The following is a 27,772-nucleotide window of genomic DNA, read 5'->3' as shown; positions in this document are numbered from 1 at the left end:
ATTAGCAACTTCCAGTGCCTGCCCTGCCCAGCCCCATTTTATCCTTCCTTGTACTAATCCTGTCCCTTGTTTGAAGCCTAAGATCAAATCAAGGAAGCTGAGACAGTATTGCAATGCTACTGGAAATGTTTTCTTAATTCTGTACTGACACAGCATGTGTCTGGTTGCACTCTGAAGGTAGGGCATGCAATGGGTGTCAGTGCTGAATTGCCTTTTATTTCTGGAAGATGTTCACATCATCAGCATATCACACCTACCTTCAGGCAGCAGAAGGTTGTTCCCTCCTCATTTTCTACCACTGAAACCAGACTGCATGCATATGACATAAGTGCACACACCTCCCTCAAGACAGGGCATCCTCCCTGTTTGTGCCATCAAGGGACTGAGCTACTATTCAAATTCAGGCTGTCTTATAGCTATATCCCATTATGCCACTGGTGTGGTCTTATACACTAAACATATTGTGAAATATGTCGCTGCAAATACCAGTCATATTTATGTTATCATGACTGAAAATTAATTTTCTTTTACAACAAATTTATTTAGCATTATTCATCTTTTTTAAATTATTTATTTTAGGTATATGTTGGAAGACAAAAACTGTTTGGATTAGTAATGGTTCTCTAGTTAGAAATGTTATTATTGCCTGTCTAACATTCATATACTAACTCAGAAAATGATATGAGCTACTGGCAAAAATCTCTTACAAATTATGTATTTACTTAAATGTCACACTTGAATTCTTCCTAGCACATCATGTATGAGTAATGAGTATCACCTGATGACCAGTGAATTTAAACATGGTCATGGCCTATATTTCAAGATGTGTTGGTTATGTAACAGTCATCAAATGTACCACCATGTGTGCTAATCACAAACCCTGGCTATCTGGTGAAGTAAATGAGCTCCTAAAGGCATGAAATGCTACATTTAAATCAAAAGACAAGGATGTCCTAAGAGAGGCCAGAGCAAATCCAAGTAGAGGTATAAGAAAGGCTAAAAGGACCTATAGATATATAATTCAGGGAACTTCTCTGACCAAAAGGACTCCAAATGTCTCTGGCAAGGCACACAAGCCATGACCGACTACAGGTTTGTATCCTCCCCATGTGATGATAACAGAGTTTCTGAACAAACTAAACATCTACTTCAGCAGATTTGATATGGATAACAAGACTGTGCCAAATAAGCTCGCTGTTGAACAGGGTGAGGAAGTGCTATGTTTAAGAACATCTGATGTTCTGAGAACTCTGAGGTGAGTAAACCCAAGAAAAGCAGCTGGTTCTGATAATATTATGTGATGGGTTCTAAGACACTGTGCTACCCAACTGTCCACTGTACTAACATATATTCAGCATATCCCTGCAACTAGCCATTGTACCCAGTTGTTTCAAAAATACAACAATCATTCCCTTACACAAGAAATCCCAACCAACAAGCTTAAATGATTACTGGCCAGGTGCTTTTGCATCAACAGTAATGAAGTGTTTTGAGCAGTTGTTCAAGAACCATATGTCTTCAGGCTTACCTGCAGCACTGGATACATTACAGTCTGATTATGGATCTAGCTGCTGCATGGCTGATGCAATAGCAATTCATGAATCCTTGACACATCTAGAGAACAATAATTGTTATGTCAGAATGCTGCTCATCAATCTTAGTTCTGCCTTTAACACTGTTATCCCCCAGAATCTGATATTGAAGCTGATCTAGTTGGGCATCAACATCTCCCTATGTAACCAGTTACTGGACTTTCTCATCAACAGACCTTAAAAAGTATGTGTGGGGAATCACAGTTCAATCAATATTACATTGAGCATGGGTGTCCCTCAGGTCTACATCCTGACTCCTGTGCTGTTCAGCTTGTTGACACACGACTGCATGGCCAAGCATGAATCCAACAAAACCATCAAGTTCACGGATGATACTGCTGTCAAAGGTCTTGTCAGTAATGGTGAGGAAATAGCCTACAGGGATGAAGTGGGGCATCTGATAGGCTAGTGTGACAGCAACAATCTGGGCTTAAATGTAAGCAAAAACAAATAATTAATAGTGGACTTCAGGAGGACTCAGGAAATACATCAACTTCTGAAAATTAAGGGGGTGGCAGTGGAAAGAGTAAAAAACACCATGTTCCTGGGGGTGCACATCTCAGATGACCTATCCTGGTCGACTCATATTAGCGAAACAGTGAAGAAAGCACAACAACGTCTGCACTTCCTATGTAAACCGAGGAAGGCAAACCTGTCTCAGTCCATCCTCAAAGCCTTCCACAGGGGAACCATCAAGAGCATCTTCTCAAATAACATCATAGTTTAGTATGGCAACTACAAAGCATCTGACCACAAGACTATCCTGAGGCTAGTGAGGACAGGAGAAAAAGCCATTGGTTTCTCACTCCCATCCATGGATGATTTGGATGAGACTCAGTGTGTGAGAAGGGCTAGGAAGATACTCGATAATCCCACTCACCCTGCCCATGGCATATATTTCTGCCTTTTTTCAGCAGGCAGTATCACAGCTTACAATGCAAGGCATCTAGACTGAACAGGAGCTTCTTCCCTCTATCCATAAGGCTGCTGAACTTGAATGCCAGGCATGACAGTGAATGATCAATATGCCACTTGCTGTGAAGTATCGTCTACAGTAATCACTTTGGCAAATTGCTTCAATAACTGGCACAGTTAGCCTGATTTCTTATGCTATTACTTCCTGAATGTGCAATAGTCAGGAGCGAGTCACCACTCCATACATGTGCAATATGAATATCAGAATACATCATATTACAACTGATGAAGTGCAATATTCTAAGCAATCACAATGTGAAGTCATAGTCTTGCAAGACCTACAAGGTTAATATTGTCTATTGTCTACCTGTCGAATTGTGGTAATTTATTGTGTTGTTAATATTTTAATTATTACTGTATGTGCATTCGTCTTACTGTCATTCAAACTATGTGTTTATTGTTATATCTTGCACGGGGACCAAAGCAACGTAATTTCGTTCAGCTTGCACTGCTCTGTATATCTGATTGGCAATAAAGTTTACTTTGACTTTGACTTTGGATGTTTGATACCTTTTCTGAATGCCTTTCAAAGAATTTTAAATCACCCAGTACATGGGCTCCAAATGAGAATGGCTTGTTATGTCTCAGCTTCACATTCCGTTTGCGTAATCCATGAATACTATCCCAGTTCTGAAAACACCACTTACCACTTACTTACTCAGCGAACCAAACACATAAATACACAAAAACATACTCGGAGGCTCTAAATAAAAATCTACCTAAGCAACAGAGACCTCCAAAGCAGACATCCAAACAAACGCTACCTCAAAACAAAACATGGACAACACATAGCCCTCAAAGTCAGTGTGCCAAGCAGCCACAGCCCTTAAGGATGAATAACACACCTGATACTCTTGTAATAGGTGACTCTATTGTCAGACACACTGACGTCCCGCTCACCAGGCTGAATAAAGAGAAGGTCATGGTGAGCTGCCTGTCGAGTGCTAGGATCCACCACATAACGCAAGCACTCAGGTCACTCCAAAGCAAATACAAATATGACTCAGTCATTGTACATGCTGGTGTGAATGACCTGAGACGTACCTCCCTGGACTACATGAAAAGAGACATAGAGGAGCTCTCTGATCATGTAGCCCAGGCTGGTATGACCCTGACCTTGAGCAGCATCTTACTCTCACCTAGAATGATGCCACAGTACAAAGACAAAATGATCAATTTTAACAACGGGCTAAAATTTTGGTGTCATTCAAAGGGGATCCAGTGTCTGTCAGCCTGGGATGACATGCTCGACAAGCCACATTGCTTCGCTAGGGACGGCATGCACCTGTCACCACTGGGCTTTCAGATATTGGCAAAGGCTCTTGCCACCCCCATAGTGCCTTTTTTAGGCAAGGCTCAAAAGTCAAACCCACCCCCATAGACAGCACAAGGAACAAGAAACTAAGGGTAATGCTGCTTAATGCCAGAAGTCATAACCTCAAGATGCACGCACTCGAAGCTCTCCTCAGTATGGAGAACATCAATATCTGTGCAGTGACAGAAACCTGGTTCATGGCTCCAGAGAGCACCCCAGCACTACCAGGCTAAACCTCATATCATGCTTTTCGGCCCCAAAACCCGGACCAAACCACAAAAGGAGGGGGAGTTTCCATATTTATCAAGGATATCCACACATCCAGGTTAGTGGCATTGCACGAAGTATCGGAGACCATCCATGTGCAACAAACAATGGGCAAGACTGCTTTTCAGTTTATAGCATCCTACAGACCACCCCCTCAAAGTCAGGAATCCCACTCAGCTTTTTTGAAAACACTGGAGAACATGAAGATCTCTCCAAACACCATTATATTGGGCGACTTCAACTACCCAAACATTGACTTGGAGCACTACTCAAGCCCCAGCACCTTAGCCCAAAGGTTCCTGGAAATTATAAACTCAAATGCTATGGAACAACTAGTCACCACTCCCACAAGAGGGGACAACATACTAGACCTGATCATTACCAACATGGGGACTCTATGCTCCACACCAGAAGTATATCCCTCATTGGTAAGATCAGACCATAAATTAATTTCACTGGATGTCCACATCCGACCCCACCCCCAGCCCAGAAAACCACAGTGAAAAACTTCTCAAAAGTGAACTTCTCACTTCTCAAAACCAAAGTGGAATCCTTCAAGGCCCCAGGGCCAGTGGAAACTACGGCCCAAACTGCAGAATCCTATATAAACGCATTCTACGGACATCTCCAGGAATGCATGGATCATGCTATCCCAAACAAAACCAAGACCCGATCATCCAAAGGCAGGCATCCAGTCTTGTGGACCCCTGCCATAAATAAACTGTACAACAGAAGGAGGAAGCTACTACATGATAGAGCAAAATCCCTAATAGGGAAGGCATCTCTGATCAGTACTAGCAAAAAATTACGATCCCTCATAAAATCCTCCAAGGCCAGCTTCAAGAGAAAAATTGCACAGGACACCAAAGACAATCATAAGGCTTTTTTCAGTTATGTTAGGAACCTGGGATGCAACTCCCAGACTTGTTCTGAGTTGATTCTAAGCGACAAAAATACACTGAACCCACAGACATCGCCAATATCCTGGCAGACAGGTTCAGTGCAAACTTCTCCACCCCCTCCCCCCAAAAGAGCAAGTATCTATCCCAGCAGAGGGCTGCCTCCCAAACATCTCTAATGCTCAGGTGAAGGCTGCCCTCTCCAAAGCAAAAAACACTGCTTCCATGGGAACAGATGACGTCCCAAGTTGCGTCCTACATGAACTCCAAGAGGAACTAATCCCTCAAATAAAACAGCTATATAATCTCAGCCTCACTACAGGATATGTGCCCACAGAATGGCATACAGCAACAGTGGTCCCACTCCACAAAGATGGAGCCTCTATGGACCCTGGAAACTATTGCCCCATAAGCTTGACTAGCTTAGTCTGCAAGGCTATGGAGAGGATCATGGAGCTCATAAACAAAGACATTGGGGACCTACAGACACTAGATCCTACCCAGTTCGGCTTTGTCAAGGGAAGATCCTGCCTTTTGAACCTGGTTGACTTCTTCAAAACAGTCACCAAAGCCATAGATGAAGGGAAGGTAGTCCACACAGCCTATCTGGACCTTGCAAAGGCATTTGACACAATACCCCACTTGGGCATCATAGATAAGCTATCCAACTTAAATATAAACCCTTATGTCACAAGATGGGTTGCAAACTGGCTCAAAGACAGAACCCACAGAGTGAGAGTTGCTGGAGCCATGTCAGACTCGAAACCGGTCACAAGTGGGTTCTGTCCTGGGACCACTCTTGTTCGGTATATACTTTTCCGAGGTACAGGCAAACGTGGGAGGACTATGGCTCACCAAGTTCGCAGATGACTGCAAACTGGGCGCCATAATCGACTCTCCAGCTGACACAAACATCCTTCAAAAAGGTCTCACAGAGACAGATAACTGGTGCCAGTGCCATGGTTTAAAGCTAAATGCCAAAAAATGTATAGTCATACCCTTTGGCAAAAACAATGTGCCCACAAATTACCACATAGGCGGAAACCCATTAAGTACAGAGAAAGTTATTAGGGACCTGGGGACCCAAGTTGATAGCAATCTCTCCTTTGAAAACCACATTGCCAGAGTGGTTAGAAAGACCTTCTACATAGCCCACCTCATCATGAAGGGTTTCACATCTAGATCAAGAGAGGTAATCGTGCCCCTTTATTCATGCCTCATCAGGCCCATCATAGAATACAATGCCCCTTTTGGGATGTACCTTACCTGACACCTGCAGCAATTAGAAAGACCTCAAAAGTATCTCACCAAGAGGATCAAGGGTCTCAAACAGATGCCATATGCTGCTCGGTTAGAAAAACTCCAGCTCTACTCAGTTGCATACCGCCTACTTTGAAGCGATCTATGCCTGACATACAAAGCTATGTCAAATCCAGAATTAATGGACATGCTCCACCTCAGTAAATCTAAATCCCTTAGAGCCACATGCTCGAGGGACTTGAACCTCAGCACAGAAATAAATAGAACTTGCTGGAGGGACAGGTTCATAACCCAGAGGCTCCCTTCACTCTGGAATAGAATTCCAGTTCATGTGAGGCAGAGCACCTCACTGAATCTCTTCAAGAAGAATCTCGATAGGTGGATGGGGGATCGTAGGTTTGTCCCAGGGATTACTCCCGTGTCACTATTAGACAGAGGCACAGTAAACTAAACCTTAAAAAGGGCACAGTATACTCAAATCAAGGGGTGGCGTAAGCCATACAGAATCAGGCTAGGCTTATAATTGCCCCAGGGCAGATAGCCTAGTATGAACCTATGAACCTATGAACTTACACAGCAGTGTTTTAGAAAATTATCTTCAGTTTTGTCAGGTTTATCAACAGTTTACATTTTCCAGCTCATTGGCCATTACTTCATACTCATGCAGCTGACCACATTGATGCATTTGACCATGTAAACATCCATGCCAAGAAATTACATTTCACAATATCTGCAGACCTCACAGTACTAGTCCCCTCTCCAAAGAATTTTATGATGCATCCTTTTTTAAATACACAATGCATTAAAGTCTCACTTCATCAAGCAAGCAGTTGCCACCCTTGCAGCTGCATCAGGAAGAAGGAGATATTATTTTCCCAATTGTTAATATAACCTGCATTGTTGATCTTGCACTGTTAACATGGTTCACCTGTCTATCAGTGACCACATGCCACAGAAAGGTGCCAGCACATGCCACAGAAAGGTGTCAGGATCATGTCGCTATATGGTATAAACTTGGGAGCAAATATGCAGAACAAGAAAGATGCATTTTTTGTAATTGACTTACAACATTTCTGAAATTAATATAAAGAAGAGACAAGTAGAATATCGCTTGCAAAATAGGTATTTAAAACACGTGACTTAAAATAGTCTTTACTAAACATTTTATGAATATTATAACAGAGAGTATTATATCATTGTCTTAACCCTTCTATTCATTTTCAGCATTTATATACATTTTTATATGTGATGGCATTCTATTACTGTGTAAGATTCATGAGGATGACTGATAGAGAATAATCCTGGTGTGTATTTTTTCATATAAAGGTACTGATATTAAAAATGGGTCTATATTACCAAAGCGAAAAACCCTATGTGCGAATATCAAAACATCGACCCCTATACCATGAACCATGAAAATCCCAAACGCACTAAACCGTGAAATAAAAAATATCGAACTGTCATAGTCTGCCAACCCCTCCACTCACTGCATACTACCTACCCAAACAAAATAAATAAACCACATAGATACACTAACCAAACCCTACTTCTAACCTAACTTGTTGTGTAACTGTACACTTCCTGGTCATCCTTCAAATGATCCATCAATTGAGGAAGTAACTCCCTGCTTTCAGGCAAATTCTTTTCGCATCACCTTGATTATTAATTAGATCCTATCAAGCTAATTGATATAAGAATATTCCCTTAGTCAATACTACAGATTACAGTCTGAGTTCATATTTAAAGGCATATGTACTTTCTCCATGACAAACAAGTTAGAGGTACACCCCCTCATAACACAAAGCCAGAATTTCTTCAATTCTAATGATAGGTTTTAGGCCCTGGAAAACAAATCAACATTTCTTTTGGCTATGCTAGGTGTATGTGTCAATGTATAATGAAAGGGTTGTAAGGATATAGCCCACCAGCTCATTTTCACATTATCATCAGATTGTCTAATTAAGCTTTGCAAAAGGGCATGATTCATACCACATTGAAATGCTTGCCTGAAATAATAATATCTCAAGGAACAGAAGGACTGCTTTAAAAAAGGCACTGCTGGATAGTCAATAAACTCCATGTTGGCTTAGTGGGAAACCTACATGGAGTTTACATTTTTGCATGGTGAGCAGCAGTGCTAGTTGCATATATGCATGCTGTGTACCTCATTTAAATGTAAACAAGTGCAGTTTATTGGCCAGCAACAGTGTTACTAATCAGAAAACCATGTAAAGCAACATAGACAGCAGCAGACATATAAACCTTTTTACCTATGGGCAAACTAGGTTTGCAGGATTGCATGAAATGCCACAATGAAAACCAGTTATTAATAAAGCAATGTATATAGTTTTAACACATTACATGAAAGTCTATACAGTGCAGAGTAGTGTGGAAAGCTGTTTCAGGCATACTGAATAAAAGCTGTGTAAATGACCAGTAAGGGTGCATTATAAATAAATAGTCAGGGAAAGTGTGTGTTTTGAAAAGGGACACACAAATGAATTGTAGGACTGAATACAGCGGAAGAGAAAAGGTGAAACATGGTAATGCACAGCAGGTGAGGGCATGTCACTGAAGACAGTGGTAGCATGGACACTAATCACATATTGATTACATCACATGATACAGTATGGACTGTACAGTTATTGTATATTATGTGACTGTCACACAAGGTGACATATCAATGGAGAAGATTCTTTGAGATATAAGCATCCTGGCATGAGCAATGGAGAGGAAATATATCAGGGATGGTAAATACAGTAGGGGTTAGGTGTATATTTTGTAAGCTTTGCAAAATGAGTTGCCTGAATATGAATGTAATGTTATCACAGGTCTCAACCAAGTGAGACACATAGCAACAGGCTAATGGACAACAGTAGACAGAAGCATGCACAATCATGGACAATATCAGAATAATACTAGCAGTAATCCCATCTCTTTGTATTGTGAGTGATCATAAATGGTTCTGCAAGAACACACTTGTACAACTATTATGATTTGTCAGCAATCTATGAGGGAAATTAAGTACATCTTCCTCAAAATTTAACATCTCATGGAGGTATTAGGAGGAACATTTCTATACCTGTATGTGAGTTTAATAGCAATTCTGGCTAGTTGACAGGTGTGCATAGCATATATATGGCACACTTCACACTGTCACAAATACAACCCATGCCATCAATATTGTCAGTCAGTTATGTATGTCCTGTGTGCATTGCAGAAACACGTATCACACATGCATCTTGTATAACACCTTGATGGGAGTTCCGCACCATCAAACACTAATTTTTATGCAACAAAATGAATACTTAGATATGGCCAATAAAATATGTTGGTGCTCACTATAGCAAATGTGGCACACTTGAGTAACTCATTCTCAGAAGGTGTGTTGTGAGGTACATGAAAAAGTGTGCATTGTACTCAGTTATTGGTGTGATGAGGGCTGAGAACTATGGAACTATAATGCCCTTTGATGTGGATGTCCTGCACATACTCAGGAGTTATGTTACATACAAGGGAGTAGTCACCACTGTGGGTACATGCTGGTGGATGTTCTGCATACCACTTACCCGAGTACAGAGGTCACATACCCCTTGGTCTGCTCATAGGATTGTGCTGTCTATATTATAATAAGGTTATGTATTTGCTTTTATAATGTAACAAATCCCCCATGATTTTTGTTCATCTCCTGTATCTCCATAGCTATGGCAGCAGTCCTTTGTGTATGTTGATACTGTCTGTATTATACACAAAGCTGTTTGGACAAAGAATGTGCAAGTCATTCATGACATCTGAGACTTAAATAATGAACAGGAAAGGGCCTAACACAGAGGCCTGAGGTACGGACTTGATCACTGGACTCTAGATATAGGTCACTTCACACACTTCACCATATTTAACTGTTGCATATGTAATCCAGTGGTCTACCCACTTGATGATACAGGTGTTTATGGCCATGCGTGACAGTGTCTCAGTAATACCTAAGTGTCAATTTGTGTCAAATGTCTTGGCCAGGTCAAGTTACGCAGGATGATAGAGTTGTCATCATACATGCCTTTGTTGACATTCTTGAGGACATCTAACAGATGTAATAGACATGATGCAGCCTGAAAAAAATCACACATGTATTTCACGCATAGTCAGGATATTACCTGTGTCCTTTTAGAAAAGGTCCATGATGACTTGTTGATATACCTCACAGATGAGGAGAGTCAGGATGTGTCTATACATGCATGCATTAGGTGATGCCCCCCCCCCAGTCAGAAAGATGCATGTTGATGTATACCCTTCTGAAGGAGGATATTCTGTCTGGAGGCTGTGTTGAAGTATGGATCTAGCTGTGTATGGTAGGCCCATGTTTTGAGGGACACTATAGGCAACCTGTGATGTTATCAGGACCCATTGATTCTGTGTTATTAGCTGTACAGAATGCACAGATGTGCTGCCTTCCTTAGAATAGAAACTGAGCATTGTTTCCATGTATATTTTGGCTGATGGCTAGTGGCAACAGTGGGTGACACATGAAACCAACCATCAGCTAGTGGATTGTCTATTTCCTCCAGTTGGGTATGTCTGGTGGCATCCATATGCAGATATGTGCTTAGTTGTGCATTCCACTTAACTTTTCAAATTTATTGGAATACATGATTTGTGAAAAGACCTACAAATACACCCTTGGTCATACATCACATTCCACACATTGGTACTATGCACATAATTGTACAACTGCACCAATGTCATGTACTTAAATCAATTGCACAACATATGCCTATATGTATTTCATGGGCAAGCTGTGTTTGAACAGCCTGATGCCATATCTGGACACATTACAGATCAGTTGGTTTTGACTAGAGCAGAACACTTCCTGAAATAAATGCTAATAGTCACACAATGGTCCTGCTGACCACCTCAATAATATTTGAGTACAACAACAGAACTGCACATACAATGAATTTCACAAGGTTGCAATGGTATCACAACATGTGATGCATTGGCTGTGTATATCACAACTTAAGAACATGCATATGAGACAAGCCTTATGTGACCATGTAGTCAATATGACTTTACATTGATGCGTATCACAGAGGATTTAATGATGGTATGTAGACACATGCACACTTATGCCATACTGAAAGTGTCACTGTGATGGTAGAATGTAAACTGTGCAGAAGGCTTATCTTGTAGCCATACTATATATCCACACCACAATATAGCATGTCAATGACAGCAATGTTGACATGTCAACTGTTCATAGGGTCATAGAACATTATTAGACTAATGGCCAATATCACATGAAATCCTTCCCATGATTATATCATGTAAATAAAAATCCCTATAACTGTATTATGGAATATAGTAAGACTGTTGTGCATATGTGTATATTTGTTGGATTGCATAACATTCTGCCACTGTCCATATGGCACATGTGTACCACATCATGACAGAATTATCAATCACACATGCAGTGGTCTGAAAAAGTCTTGCAGAGGCTTATGGAAGGACTCTGCTTCATGATGTATGTATGCATATTTGACAAGATGACATCCTCCACACATCCACAGGAAGGATGTCATGTGGCCAGAGGAAACAGGAAGATGCAAGTGGCTAAGTGAAAGGTGCCACAAATGGTAGTGAAAGGAAGAGCTATTCCAAAGATTATACAATGACTATAATGTACCACCACCTACGCAGGAGTTTATGGGGGATGATTTGAACATTACACCTGTGTAGGTATGGAATATGAATGCCATGCAATTCCACAGTAGTAACACCACATATGTCAGACTTTTACACTGTCACATTTCACTTTATGTATTATGATAACATCATTATATGCTGATGAGAACATGTTGGGAGGAGCGTGGGGCATGGATGTGGAGTCACATCCCTGCATAAAATTGTCTTATTAGTGATAGTTGTATGTATAGACACACAAGTTGCCTGCTGTCAGATTAAAATACCTATATGTATAGTTAAAGTAGCCTGCAAGCAGTAGCTAATGTTACTGCCACAGTGCAGATTTGTCTCAAATGCATTCAGAGTGCATGTTACATAGGATAACATAATCATTGTACACCACAACAAGATCGCAGAGAAAGGTTGGACATAGCTGTAGATTCACATATCATTCTAAAATTGTCACCATAGTGATTGTTGAATGCACACACAGTTGATGGCAGTGAGAATATAACTGCTAAACATTTATAGAAGACAGTAAATCACACAAGCACCACAGCACAATTTGGACTTTAATTTTGTCAGAGAATGCTTTGTAGCTGATGATGTCAGCAGAGTCTGATGAGAAGATGATAATAGCAGTGTCCTACATGCTTGTGTAAAATGGTCTCTTAAAAGTCAGCCAAGTCAACGCAGAAACAGAAAACAATTAATTACAGTGAGAGCAGAACCCCTACCTAACTATTTACAGAGCAAAGTATTTAACACAAGTGCCACACACAATTTCACCTTTTATAGTGTCAGAGAATACTATATAGCTGACAACATCAGCAGCATCTGATGAGAATATAGTAATAGCAATGTCCCATATGCAGGTGTAAAATGGTCTCTTGAATGTCAACCAAATGAGCAAACACATCAATTGACTGAAGTGAGAATAGAACCCGTGCATAAATACACAGACTAAAGCATTCAGTATTTAATGTAAACAACACAACACAAGCCTGACTTGGAGAGTATCAGACAACACTTTATAAATTATGACATCAGCAGTGTCTGGTGAGAAGCGATGGTAATAGCAGCATTCCACATGCAGGTGTAAAATGATCTCTTGAGTGTCAACCAGCTAAACAAAAATACACACACACGCACACACACACACACACACACACACACACACACACACACACACACACACACACACACACACACACACACACACACTCTCCAGTTGACTGCAGTCAAAACAGAAACCCTACCTAAGTACAGTGAGTAGAGAAGTCAGTATTCAACACAAGCACAATGGGACAAATCTGACTTTTAAAATGCTGTAAGACAATTTATAATAGATGATATCATCAGTGGATGTTTAAGAGAAGATGGCATGAGGCCTGAATTAAGTAGATATGCAGGCATGTGCAGCTGTCAAAATATTGGTACTCCATTGGATTGTTCTGACAACTGCAGGATATACAGTTATACTTTTCTGACTAGACAGATACACACACCAGTTGATTGCCATGAGATGACTGCAGAATATCCAGCTATAATTTTCTGACAAGACAGACACACCAGTTGATTGTGATGATAACAGAACCCCCTTCTAGCTACATATATCAGCTACAGAACTCCATACTTAACACAAGCACTATGGCACATGTTTGACTTTTGTACTGATACAGGACAGTTTATAGAGGATGACATCATTATTAGATGTTTGAGAGAAGGCATGTACAACTGCTATAATATTGGTATATCACTGGATTGTAAAGGCGACTGAAGGATACAAAGTTATGCTATTCTGACTAGACAGACATTGACTGCATTAAGATTAGAACCCCTATCTTACTAGGTACACCAACTAGCAAACTCAGTATTTAATGCAAGCACCACAGCACAAGTCTGACTTTTCCAATGCTGCAGGGCAGTTTATAGTGGTTGGTATCCTCATTGGAGGTTTGAGAGAATATGTAGGGAGGCCCGTATGAAATGGATAGTGAGCCATGTATAACTGTCAAGATATTAAAAATCTGCATGTTCTGCATCTTACCATATTGATAAGTGTGCAAAGTGTTGTATTTGCTGTTGTGTTTCCAATGTGCAGGTATACTTCAAGAGACAGCTTTACAAACTATATATAAACAGATGTCCACATTACCACAAGTACTGAGAAATCTGAATGTGTATTGCCAGTATAATATTTATATATTATATACCAGTATGGTATATAAAAAACATTTTTATTTATTTCTGTGGTACAGTTGATGTATTTGGGAACAAGTACTAAGAGATGAAGTTTTGAATACATGGTTACAGGTAACACATGGCTACAGTGAAAAATGTATTCTTTCCTTTAAAAGTGCCTTCCTCTTGGTTGTGTATTGACATGTACTTTCATAGGATGAAAACAAAATGGGCAGTAAACATAAGTAATACATGCTAATGTTCACTTTCATAGCACACCAACTAGCAGATGGTTTGCACAATTGATGGCAACGTGTATGCACATGTGAGCTATACATTTATATTGCTTTCTCCATTTCTGAATAGTTAAGCAGTGAGGAGACATGGGCCTCTGCTTCATTGGTAACATTATAAAAGTTGTATTGATTTGTTTACCTCCTGGCAAACACGTTAAGCAGAGAAGCATGACAGTCTCCAGTGTGGATAGTAATGAGTGTAAGAAACAAGCCTGCTGCTTAGCTGACTCTGTGGCAGCAGATGCAAATGTATTTAGGTATTTCTTTCTGAGCTCAGGTGATATATGGTTTGAATCCAGGTGTATCTAAACATTTTAAATATGTATTTATAATGCAATGAAACAATTCTTTATTTTACTTTCACTGTTTGTTACTTTAGCTCAGCCTGTTTCAGCAGAATGGAGGTAACCACACTGTCAAAGAACTGTTCACCATCGCTTGGCATTGGTGCACCATGGCAAACTCTGTTGAAACACAGAGGATAAGAAGTGAAGGGCTTCATTGGGTTATTTTCACTTATGTGTGCAGTGTGTATATAGTTGACCAGATTAAAGGTGTGAAAATGGAGTAGATAGGAAAGTGGTAAAATGGGGGGCAAGCAGGGAGAAAAACAAATGGAAAGCAATATAGGAATGTGCAGGAGGGAAGGAGGAAATAACCATAACTATCCACTTCTTCAACAGTGTAAAATGAAAATATGTATAGTATATTAGTAGAATTTGGACTGTCACCTCAACAAAGAGGGGTGACAACAATTTAATCATATTGGATAGCCAATAGGACTGAAGTGTATCAAGAAGAAAGCTGCACATTTTTTTTTTGTGGGACAGGTGCCCATTTTTTATTTTTTACTTCATTAAAAGAGGAATGTTGGATAAGGGAAGTCAGTATTTCTGGGACAGCTAAGTGGGTAGGTGAGAAAGTGGATGCAGACAAACAGGACAAGCAAGACAAGACACAGGGATGGTGAGGGACACAAAGGTTTGGGGCCACCATGATTGGAGATAGGGAGCAGACATCTGATACCCATGCCCATCAAACATGGGGACAGTGAGAATCTAGTCCTCACCTGCAGAACTGTCATCACTGTGCCCTTACTCTGCTGGCTGCTGGAGTGCTTAATAATTTTTCCAATGACCATAAAATATAGCATCCTGTCCATCTGTCATAAGTGTGCATCAATGTTGTTGTGCATGACCCTATGCACCAAGCCTTAGCAACACATGGTGGGTGATAAAATCAGCACCTCCACCACTGCTCTTTGAGGGTACCACTGGAACAGCTCCTGGGACAGTACTACCTGAGGGTGCAGGTACTGCAGGGGCAGCAGAGGCAGTGTTTCCAGGTTGGGTCACAGATGTGCTAAACATCAGTGAAGAGACCGTGGAGCAAGAGGAGCCTGAGTCACAGTGGTTGGCCTACCTCCCTGAGCTGTAACACATTTTGTGAGTTGTTGGAAATAGATGACATGGAAATGTCTTGACCACACATATTAAACTAAAAAAAGAGACATAAGGGTTGGGGTAAGAGAAAAAAGAGAAGTAATACCATCATATGTGACATGCAATGATCTATTACAACATAAATAATGAATTTCCACTTTTAAATTTAAGTATACTTCTTAACAACTACAAACTATAAATGATGATTGTTCATAATCCTTACAATGTGCATATATTGCATGTGTGCCTGGTCAAATTATAAAGATTAAGTTAAGAGCAGGGCATTTTTGCTACTTCTGTTGAAATTATTATGTAATATTTTTAAATAATTTGACCATATATTTGTTACTTGTGGTATTTGAACCCACAACTTCTGACTACAGCACAAGTTGATTCCTACAGCTGGGTTATGCTACCAACTGACCAATACATGCTTGATTTTACAGTTAGGATATGCTTGCTTAGTTTGCTACTATTGTATAGAAGAAAATTACTTTAATTAAAATAATAGTTATGTTGTGCTGACTGCAGAAAATTACTTTAATTAAAATAATAGTTATGTTGTGCTGACTGCATACATACCCATTACTTACCTCATTCTTTCCAAATGCACAACATGGGCCTCCCCATTTGCAATTATATCCTGGTTGGCTGTGGAATAAAAGGAAGAGAACTAGAGAAGAGCATTATACATACCAGTCTTGACTATATGCAGCTATATATACTAGTTTAAATTCCCTTTATCTGTATACTTACAGAACTGCAGGATGTCAGTAGTCCTAAACTCAGCCAGACACTGATTAAGTGCATCCTGTTTGCACCTTTTGAGGTCATTAAAAAGGTGTCTGCACTGTTCTCCAGTGTGTGGAATGCCAGTCGCACTGGAGACAGCCTTGTCCATGTATCAGACAAGTACTGGGAGCCAGTATAGTCCCCCTGCAAGAGCCTTTGGGTGTGACACTTTACAAGGAGTCAAATAAAGATTCTGGACTCCTTGACACAACACCTTTGAGCCCTAAACAGAGCACCTTCCCTATCACTTTCGTGTTGGTATACGAATAAATGAGTCGTTGTGGGTTCTGTTGAAGCAACTTTATTCTATACAAACACATCACTATAGAGGGTTATTGATTATGCGTTAAGTAACTTATATAAAAACTAACTACTTCGATCATACATTTTCACTCTCTGGCTGCTTTACAAAATGGCACTAGGAACTGCACGTGTCTGAAATTTATACATGCACGCACAGACACGCATGTTTCTTAAAGACATAGTGCGCACACACGCACTCTGATCTATATGCTCTCTCTTTGAGAAATAGATCATGCAATTTGTTATGAGATTATTTACCATGCAGAAATCACAGATAATATAAAGACATGCATTATACAATACTAAGCACACACACACACACGCACACACACACACGTATCTATATATATATATATATATATATATATATATATATATATATATATATATATATATATATATATATATATATGGGTTACCTTCATTTGATCGACAGCCCATTTGACTGAAACCCATTTGATCGAAATTTCATTTCAGTGACAACTAGTACTTCAATACACTTTAAGGCAAATAACACGGATTTGTCCCCTTCCCCAATGTAGTGTGACCCTGGAGTTGGTATATATATTTAGGGGTGGTGTGGGGGTGCTATTTTGGTTTAAATTCTGTATTTTTTGTGTTATCTTTTCTTTTAAATGACACTATGTGGGGGCTTTTCCCCCACCCCCCATGTGGGGGTCTGTGCCCCCCACACCCCCCTAACTATAACGATCAACCAATGTGTGAAACTCAGGTAGCAGAACCAGAATTGAGATTACAGCATTGTCAAACTTTACAATAATGAAGATTTGCTATAGCAAGGTTAGACAATGTAGTGCAGATTGCACTATAGCGGGGATTGGGAAATGTACCCTTCCTTCAGTTTAGTGCGATCTCGGCATTTGTATATATAAGTAGGGGGGTGGGGGGTGTAGGGGGGCTTGTCCCCCTGCAAAAACTTTTGTAGAATGTTGAGCAGATTTGAGCATTTCAGTGTAGATGACATGTTCGACATTCAACTTCACTGAAATGCTCAGTTCAGCATTTACAGTGTTTGGTCTTCTGATTTCCGAACATTTTGTTTGGACATCTGTACACTCGAACATTGTACTGTTGTACATGTCATAGTAAACTATATATATATATATAGATATATGTATATATATATATATATATATATATATATATATATATATATATATATATATATATATATATATGTGTGTGTGTGTGTGTGTATAAAATTAAGTCCATGTTGCTGGGAATTTTGCACAAGGCTTAGAAACACGTCCATATCATGTGACATAAAATTGGGAATCATATTTAGCAACTGGTAGAGTCTCTGAAAAATGGTTGACCTGTGGAATGTTCAAATTACTTTCTGGAACAGAATCAGACTTTTGAACACATTCTGACCTGGAAACAACGTCTGACTCATTCTCTGACTTAAAGTTTGCATCACAGATACAATGCTGTGATTACAATGATGATAATTCTGATACAGGAAGCAGATGTCTGCAATTCCTTCTATACTCCACACCCTCAGAGGTTACCAAATAGGATACCGGCTCAGCACAGATGCCTGTAATCTGTACTAATTGATCAAAGCATTTTGTTGTCTGAATTCGTACCATCTCTCCTTTCCTCAACGAACAAAGTAATCTGCTCAATTTATCATAACCAGATTTCTGGATATTACGGTTCTTCAACAATTGAGCCTTGATGGGTTTATTTTTCTTAGAGTAGGGCTGCAACAAATTTGATGAAATATGTAGCATAGTTCTAGTTTGTCTAGAATGTAGTATTTGAGCAGGTGAATCAAGAATATCATCACAAGATATTTTTCTGAGATTAAGCAAATTCAAGAATACATCGGTATTGCCATGCTTTGACTTCTCAAGTAATTGCTTTGTACTCTGTACTACTCATTCAGCTTAGACCATTGGATTGAGGATATTCAGGACTACTAGTGACATGTACAAAGTCCCATTCTCTTCAAAATTCTGGAACAACTGGCTAGTAAATTGAGTAACATTGTCAGAATAAAGTTTGTGTGGACTACCATGAACTGAGAAATGATGTTTCAACTTAATAATAACAGCTGTTGAGGTTAAGTTTGGTAGCAGATCAATCTCAAACCAATTTGAATAAGAGTCTACCAAAACCAAGTAGTGTTGATTGTTCCATTCAAACATATCAGTTGCTACAGTAGACAAAGGAAGTTCAGGAACTGGATTTAGCTGAAGCGGTTCTCTTAGCAAATGAGCTCTGGTACTATTGCATACTGAACAAGAAGAAAGAACTCTATCATTGTCTTTTGATAACGAAGGCCAAAATACTAGTTCTCTTGCACTTCTCTTAGTGGCTAATAAACCTGGGTGACCACAATACAAAATCCGAATATATTCTTGCTGTGAGGAAGCTGGAACAACAATTTTAGGACCTTTGAAAATAATGCCATCTTCCATCAACAATTCATCTTTGTAAGGAAAATATACACTTGAATGCTTTAATGGCTATCTGACATTGATGCTGTGATTAGGCTTTTGTGAAATTGGATCAGTCGTAGTGTGATCTCTCAACTCATCAGATCTAGTGGTGGAAAAATTATGCACTGACACTACATCAACGTCAAAACCTTCAGCATCAAGCTGTTCTGTTGTACTTCTAGGTTATCTGGATAAGGTATCAGCAAAATAGAGTAATTTACCTTTAGTGTAGACCATTTTGAAATTGTACTTTTGCAATTTGAGCATCATTCTTTGTAATCTTATTGGAGGAGAAAGCATAGGCTTCATTAGAATGGTAACTAGAGGTTGATGATCAGTTTCAATTTGGATAGCTTGACCATAAATATAATCATGAAACTTTGAACATCCAAAAACTATTGCCAAAAGCTCTTTCTCAATTTGAGCATAATGTATCTCAGTTTGAGTAAGTGTCCTAGATGCATAGGCTACTGGTCTTCCCTCTTGAAGAATAACTGCACCAAGACCAAAATGTGAAGCATCACAGGAAAGAACAACTGGTTTATTCACATCATAGTATGTTTACATAAGTGGGGAGGCAATTTTCTGCTTAAGGTCATCAAACACCTTCTGATGATGTTCCAACCATGACCATACAACATTTTTGCATGTTAGTTCTCTCAAAGGTGCTGTCAACTCATTAAAGTCTGGTATAAACATGCCTAAATAGTTGACCATGCCCAGAAAATGCTGTAAACCTTGTACATTATCTTGTGCTGACATCTCTAAAATAGCTGTTTGGTTGGGTCAGGTCTTAAGCCTGTACTTGTAAACAAATGCCCTACATACATCACTTCTGGAAGTCTGAATTTGCACTTCAGAGGATTGAGCTTCAAGTTTACTTCACATGCTTTGTCTAGTACTTTCTTGAGGTTTCTGTCATGCTCTGCTTCACCATTGCTTCCTACTAATAGATCATCTACTATTATGGCAGAAGGTTAACCTGAAAAAAATTGTTCCATTACTCACTGAAAGACTTCACTTGATTCCAAATGGTGTCCTTAGGAATCTGTATCTGCCAGATGGAGTACCAAAAGTAGTTAGAAATAAGGATTTGCAATCAAGCATCACTTGCCAAAATGAACTCTTTGCATCCAAAACAAAAAACACAGTGGCATTCAGTATTAGAGCTGCAACTTCCTGAACTGTGCGCATTGGATGTTATGGCCTTTTAAATGCTTTGTTAAAATCTCTAGGATCAATGCATATTCTAATTTCATCTGAGCCTTTCTTATGAGTGGCTACCATGGATGACATCCATTCAGTTGGTTCTGTGACTGGACAAATCACACCTTGCTGCACTATCTTATCCAACTGACCTTAACATTATTTTGCAGTGCTATCGGAACTCTTCTTGCTGGCCTGACCACTGTAGTGATCTCAAGATCTAACTTCATAGAATTCACAACTGGAAGTTTGTCTAATGTGTCATCAAAAACATCACCATACTCTGAGAAAATGGCTTTGGAAAAATTTGAACTTGGAACTGCACTCACATGATGAACTTCTTTAACAAAAGAAAGAAGATTCATTCTCAGACTATCTTTGAGACCTAGTAAAGATTGCACTGGTCATCGGACTATATAGAATAATAAGTTGTAATAGTTTTCAGCCACATAACATGAACTTATTACTGAACCTTTGGTTTGAATTTCTTCATCTCCAAAAGCAACAAGTCTCGCACTGCTGGTTAAATTGAGTTGTTCATTAGTTCTCACTTTTGCAAATGTGTCCGCTGATATAATATTATACTTTGAGCCAGTGTCTACTTTGAGCTCTGTGGATTTTCCAGTGATCCAAACTGTGCAAAATACTTCACTCCTTGTTAATAAGTTTACTGCATCAACTCTTTCTCCATGTACTGATACACTATCCACATAGAAAGCTGTTTCAGCTCTACTTGATCAACTTGCTTTTTTGTGCGACCTTTCTTTACAACTAAGTGAGGCTTACTTGATTTGCAAAACTTTTGGAAATGGTTAATTTTTTTACACTTGTGGAATTGCTGACCATATGCTAAACATTTCACACTTTTAGAGTCATGATTTGCACCACAATTACGACAGTTAACAATAAAGCTAGACTTGGGTTTTGCTGACTCACATTTGTGTTGCACTGAGCTGGCAGTGGAGCTTGCACTTTTTCTGGAACTTTCTAGAAAGCTTTGTACCTTGTTTGGAAACCCTTTGGCAACCCCTTGCTTAGGCCTGTTTCTGTTTGCCATGTGTTGCATACTATCTACGTTTTCTCTGGACCTCACTGAAACCATGCTTTTGTCACTCGCAAGCATGTTCTTGTGTCTTTCCTGTCACCTCATGGATCTGACAAATCTATGTTGCTTTGTTTAATGTCAGATCACAGTTGCAAAGTAAAATCTTTCTTACTGCAGCACTATTAATACCACACACAAGTCTGTACTTTATCAGCTCATCTGTCAAATCACCAAATTGACACGTTTTAGCTTTGTTTCTCAAGTCAGTTATATAAACTGCAAATGTTTCCCCAGGTTTCTGATTTCTTGTGTAAAACAAATGCCTTACTAATGCAATGTTAATCTGGGGGGGTTGCACATTTCACTAAACTTATGCTTCAAACACTTGGGGTCTTCCCTTGAGTCACAATATGGCAGTGTGCACCTTCACCTTCATACACTGCGGGTGCATATACAAATAAATGTTGTTTTTCTATTGCCTCAGATCCTGCTAGATTTAGCAAAATGAATGCCTTCGTGCACGCCTCTTTATCTGCATAAGCTGCTTGTATGAAAATATCATACTCTTGTTCAAATATTCTCCAGTTCTCTGCAATATTCTGATCAAATACAGTGGTTGAGGTTTTCAAAATCCATATGCCATATTAATACATACCAGTGAAGGGTCTTGCAAATCGAATACACACACACACACACACACACACACATATGTGCATAAGTAGTTAGCATAAACACAATTTCTTCAATGCTTTTGTGCTCTGTACTTATACCGTCTCTCTTTAAGCTTATCGGAATTGTGTAAATGAACAACCTCATAGTAGTTTCAAACAAATGGACTTTGCAAAATAAAGTTCTCTGGCTTCTTGATGCTTTATTGCATTTTGTGAAATAGCTTTTCAGATTTCTCGATGCTTTGCTGTACTTTGCAAAATAGCATTTTAGATTTCTCAACACTTTACTGTGCTTTACGAAATAGCTTTTCAAATTTCTCTATGCTTTACTGTGCTTTGCGAAACAACTTTTTCGGGCTATCCATGTTCTACGAAACTTTGCAGAATAGCTTTTCAAACTTTTTGATGCTTTAAGGAGCTTTTCAGAATAATTTCTCAGACTTTTCAATGCTTTATGAAATTTTTGATTGGTAAAGGGAAAAACTAGTAAAGTCATTTATCATCACTCATTATGCTTGCAGAATTGGTAAAGGCAGAAATGCTAAAGTCATTTACTTTTGAAATTGGTAAAGGTAGAAATGGTAAAGTAATTGCTTGGAACTTTATCAATAAAGGCAGGAATGCTACAGTCATGCACCATCACTTGTCAAAGTCAGTGCTTTAAGAAACATTTGAGAACTTTACTATGCAACTGGGTAATTCATGAGCACTGTAATACTCTTATAATCTTTTGTAAGAAACACCTTTTATCAGTGCAAGAAATATATTTAGCAATTGTAAAATGTGAATAAATTGAAGTTTTGTTGCCCAAATTCAATATCTTTTGAAGTATTTGCACTTTGCAAATGACTACATGCAATACACTAAAATGTCCCAAAAATAGTGCTACCTTGCTAAGCAACTCTTTACAGTACAAGAAGCACTTTGTAATGGTGGCACTTTGCGAATAGACACACCTAGCACAAGAACATTTCTTCAAATAAGCATGCTTTGACTGGATTACATGAAATAGTTGCACTCTACACATGGTGAACTCTTTGAAATACATGCACAGCAATAAGCACACACTGTAAGCACTTTTACACACTCTGAGATACTTCAAAAAACTTTAATTATGCCCTTGATGCAATATAAAGTTGTAGTTATGCCGAAACACAGCACTTTGCCCAAACACAAACAGTCACCTTGTTTTATTTTTGCTTACTGTGCCTTTTTCTCTTTTCTTATCATATTACTATTGCTCATTTAAGACCTTTGTTATGGTCAACATACTTTTCTTGTGCTTGTTTTACTCTAAACATGCCCATTTCTGCCTTAAACACACTTTTTCTGCCTTAAACATGTTTGTTTGGCCTTAAACATGCTTGTTTTGCCTTAAACATGCATGTTTTGTACTTTAAAGTAAATTGTCTTGTCAAACACTTTTATCTTAAACATTTTCTTTAGTTAACAAACTTATTTGTACTTTCCACTTGCCTAATAATGTGGTTTGTGCCCTTGTAATGCCCTTTCTTGCCGCTTTTCACATCAAGTAAATAACTTGTATTATTTTTCATTACCTTTGATTCTTTCTGGTTGTGTTTGTACTGTTTTCTCTCGGTTTTACCTTCGCTGTCATCTTTACATCTCAGGCTCCAAATGTTCTTGTCTTTTCCATCCCGGTTCTGGCACCACGTCACTTTCATGTTGTTAAATGAATATGTGAGTCTTCATGGGTTTTGTTTAAGCAGCTTTATTCTTTACAAACACATCACTATAGAGGCTTATTGACTATGACTTAAGTAATTTATATACAAGCTAACGACTGCAATAATTTATGCTCACTCTCTGGCTGCTTCTACAAAATGGAACTAGGGATTGCACGTGTCCGGACTTTATATGTGCACGTACAGCCACGCATGTGTCTTAAAGACATAGCACACACACTTTACACTCTGATCTACATTCCTTTCTACCTCCAGACAGAGCCAGTCAAGGCAAACAGCAACAGATAATAGTGCTTTCCTGCCCATTCATGTTATAATATCTAATGCCCATGTGCAATCCCAAACAATGATGCCAGCTGTGTTTGCATGACATTAAGTGGAGAAGCACAGTGCTAAACAGAGAGGAAAGCAGTTTTTGAAACAGGAAGGTTAATCTGACAGTTGGCAATAGTTGATGGTGTGGTTGCTTCTATAACTTTTAGTTGATTCAACTTTGCAGACATGTATTGTGGGCATAAATTTTATGACCTGACACTTTTTTCCCTGTGGCTTTACACACTGATGAAATAAATTTGTGCAATGTGGGATTCAAAACTATTCATTAGAGACAAAACTTTGCTACAGAAGATGTTCTTGTTGGACTTGCGTGTGACGTCCCCACTCGGGGCCAGTAATCAAGGAGCCTGAATCCTCACTACTGGCACTGGAGAGAGACGTTCACTTGGAACAAAAATGGATACTCCCAGTATTTCCAGATGCAGCTGTCTGCATCAAGAACAATTTCTCTTAAGAGCACAAAGGGAACACACTCAGTCAGGGGTCTGGATTTCTCTATCTGTCACCCTCCAAGTCCCCAGTAAGACTTCCCAATGGCACAGGTCCCCAGTAAGACTTCCCAATGGCACACTGTACAGTTGAGACCTCAGTTGAGTGTCTAAGCCAAGTTCTCCAGCACCCTCTCTGTGAAACCAATGCTTTGTGTCCCTGCACCCAATAGCTGACACATACTCTTTGAGATTTGATTTTCACATACACCTGGGAAAGGCTGGCACAGATGTGTTGTAATTTCTGCTTTGAATAAATTCTACTTGGAATAAATCCTCTGTACCCAATTCCACTGCCTCTGACATGTTAACTTTCCTTTGGAAAGGCTTGACTCCCTTTCCCCCCATCGCCGACACACCATCTTCTCCTGTTGACCTCTCTTTCACCTCCAATTCCTTGTCTATTAATTTTAACACATCCACAATTTGACTAACAGCAATATGATCACAAACCACCTCTTGGCTCTCTTCTCCAACCCCCATGTTTGCTTTAACCTGCTTCCTGCTTCTCTGAGCCACCTACATGCCAGGACCAGAAGATAGGAAGTACCACCATGAAAAGCATCCCCATATTGTGAAACGAGTAGGGGAAGTTCCCTGATGCCTTGGCAAAATTTCCTCTGGTAGTATAAATGCAACCTCAGGTCTCCCCTAAAAAGAAGCTATTAGCCTAATGGGGCTTATCTGGTCAACAAAGGATAAATTCTCCAACGTCACTGTTTTGTCCTCTCTTTATTCTGACAATCCCATCATTTATATTTGTCTTAGTTTCTGTTCTACCACTTCTTGTAAGTTTCTCTGCTGAATTCTGTCTTGTATTCATTTTTGCTTCTGAGTTTCCTATCAGTTCCTATTCCATTCACATATCTGCATCTTTTAAAGTTTGGTGTTCCTGTTACTTTATCACTGTGGTATGCTTCTGATTACACCTGGATTTGTTTTACTGTTAAAATAATCAAATTCTGTTCCTTTTGTAGTTTGTATCAGCTCCCGTCCACTAATGTTGAATCTGGATCGCCACATAAGTGTCATTTTGGTCAGTGAATGGGTACATTAGTTTGTCACTTCATATTTGTAGAGTGTCCTTCTTTTCTCATTTTCCATAGTACTTTAAAATGGGGTGGAAATATTTTGTTAATATTACATCATGACTTAAACTGGATATTGTGGCCAAATATTTTTTATGCTTTTCTGTTGTTTGTAATTTTAATATTACACACCAAAGGAGCCCTGGCAAGGGAAATAATACCTCTAAAATAATTAGAGTTGGATGTTACCTTCATTATAAACATACTGTGCATTTTACCACACAGTGAAACAGGCCTGAATAAATTATCCTGTTCTTTTGCATTCAACAGGAGCTACTTCATTTAATATAGGCTTTTAAGTTTTCACATTTCTGTCACAAATCTTCCATAATAGCAGCAAACAAGCTAGCACATTACTTGCTGCCTTTTGTTCTTTAGAAGCTGCTACAATGCTTACTTCATTTCCATCATTAGAAGCAGAGAATACATTTTAATCATTATGCCATTATCTAGTAAGTGTGTACTAAATCTACTAGCTTCTCTGACTTCTTGGGATCACTTTGCAGTATCCATTTTTATTAGGGAAGTGTCTTTTCAGTCCCTGTTGCTAAACATTGCACTACAGTGGGGAAAAGGCACATTTCCCCATGTTGGACAAGTGTTTACTTGCCCTGAGAATAATCTGTGCTACAAGACTGTAAGTATTTGCTATTTTCATTTCTGCAATATGAAGTTTGGTATTGTGGGATTCATAATTTAAAAATAGATCCATATACAGATATGGATATATACAGATATATGGTTTCAGTCAGTAGTGTCAAATTTTCAGAATGCTGAATGTTACATGCATTAGTGTTGCTGGATTTGTGTGTGTGTGTGTGTGTGTGTGTGTGTGTGTGTGTGTGTGTGTGTGTGTGTGTGTGCATGCAAGCTTTCTGTGCAGTGAGGAGTGTGAATTTTCTGTTTCCTTACTGTTATGTAGACTCAGAGTTGGTATATACAAGTTGTAGGGGATGGGGAGGGTAGAGCGGGTCATAACTGAGTTTTTTTTTATTCTTTTTTACTTTACATTTTTTCTTTTTTTTTGTATCTTTTCAGATCATTTTTTTTATTCCAAATTTTGCTCATAGTTTTTGATTGAATGTCAGTGTGACAATAGGAGGTACTGCCCACCTTACCAAGAGATGTGGGGCAGTGCATGTGTAAAATATGCCAGCACAGATGCTTGAGCTGAAAATGTATTTGTGAGGTTTACTTGTGTTAAAATGTATCAACAGTGTCCCCTGCTAGAAGGAAAAGAAATGTACATGTATTATATTTTTCTCTTTATCAGATTGCGTCTTTTTTTATTTCAGTAAACATCTTTATTGAATTATCATGTATCACATAGGCCATCTTACATTTATATAAATGAAAAACAAACAAAATTGACACCATTTTAGTTGCAAACATTATACAGCACAGACACTACTGAAACAACTGTAGTTGCAAACATTATACATCACTTATAATATATCCTGTCATTGTTAGTTAAGCATTATATGGCTCATTCAAATCCTGCCTCTTAAACCTCGTTCCTTCTCTGCATATATTGTTCCCACAATTCCCATTTTTACTATGTAGTTTGCTCCATTTCTTTTCTAAAGAGCCCAATTCCATTTGTTTTATCTCTGTTACTATATTCACCAATTCTAGTAAAGTTGGTCTAGACTTTGAATTCCATTTTCTAGTAATTGCTTTTTTGGCAACCACCATAATTAGACTCAGCAAGGTTTTACTATGTCTAGGCAATTATGATTCTGTATATTAGCTCAAAAAATCAT

The sequence above is a fragment of the Protopterus annectens genome, chromosome 1.part0 (genome assembly GCF_019279795.1).
Source record: "Protopterus annectens isolate FY-2018-M chromosome 1.part0, PAN1.0, whole genome shotgun sequence".
Taxonomy (NCBI): Eukaryota; Metazoa; Chordata; order Ceratodontiformes; family Protopteridae; genus Protopterus; species Protopterus annectens.
Note: the sequence above shows the minus strand (reverse complement) of the source record.